Consider the following 1,054-nt stretch of genomic DNA (forward strand, 5'->3'; position numbering starts at 1 on the left):
CCCCCAGTGCCTTGCCTCGGCATGGCGGGGTCAGATCAGGCGCAATTCCCACACTGTGTTGTTGTTTGATTCTTACATGTACATTAACCAAAACTTTATAAAAATGAACATTGGATAGTTTTCAACATTTACTCAGAAACGCTACTGTGCATTATTTATATCAATATCAGTATTTTGTGATTAGCTCTATTAAGAGCATAATACTTTCATTCAGTCTTAAATTTCATACTAGTTTCAATATTCACAGGGTTTGCCTGAGTTCAAAGCAACAAATATTCAAGCCTACCTAAATGGGAAAAGAATTAAATGGGATTGATTTTTTAACATAATCAGCTAAATTATTTTTAAGAGCAAAAAGTTAATGTTGGGAGATTTAAAAACCTAGACTTTTAATGTTACTATCGATTCCAACATATGCATGTTCCTTAGGTGACAGGACTGCCCATTAGCCTTTCTTGTCGGAGAGCAATTAATCTCTTGAACCATTTCTCCTCAGCTTCTGCTTTCTCAATAAGTAGATTGGGATGGGTGAGGGAATTGTCATCTTGGTACTTGATCGCTGTTGGGATGTTGCTAGGGTCTACTTCCTTCTCAGCACCTGAAGGTGGGCCAGATGCTGCCGTGGGAAGCTTCACCAGCTCCATTGATTTTTGACCTCTTTACTTGATCTGAATGTTTGCTGAACAAAAGAATCACTTTCAATAGCTTCCATTTCTTTGACTCTTTTCACTTGTTCTACCAGGGTGGCTTGCTCTTCCTCCTTTTGTCCTTTTGCTTCCTCCTCCTTTCTTACTTTGACTTTCAATGCTTCATCAACTTGCGCAGCAGCTTCAAGAACCAGTGGTCGTCTGGCTTTGGCCTGTTCAGCTGGCGGCAGATGTTCTATCTAAGCCAGCTTTGATGTTTCCAGATTCCCCACGTTTGATGTCATGCAATTCCTGTCCTTTCCCTTATCCTTATCCCTTTCTCTCTTCTCCTTATCGCTGGCTTTATGGCGTTCTGCATCCTGAGATCGACTGCAGGTTCTCCTGTGACTGGATCTTTCGCTGCTTCG

The 1,054-nt window shown here is 41.2% G+C and overlaps 1 pseudogene; it reads right to left on the minus strand.

Moving 5' to 3' along the window:
• Nucleotides 1–425: 425 nt before the first annotated feature.
• LOC101640448 overlaps nucleotides 426–1,054 on the minus strand; it is a 1,421-nt pseudogene continuing 792 nt past the window's right edge.

Source organism: Echinops telfairi, unplaced genomic scaffold (assembly GCF_000313985.2).
Source record: "Echinops telfairi isolate 266 unplaced genomic scaffold, ASM31398v2 ScPeMD7_5167;HRSCAF=5991, whole genome shotgun sequence".
Lineage (NCBI taxonomy): Eukaryota > Metazoa > Chordata > Mammalia > Afrosoricida > Tenrecidae > Echinops > Echinops telfairi.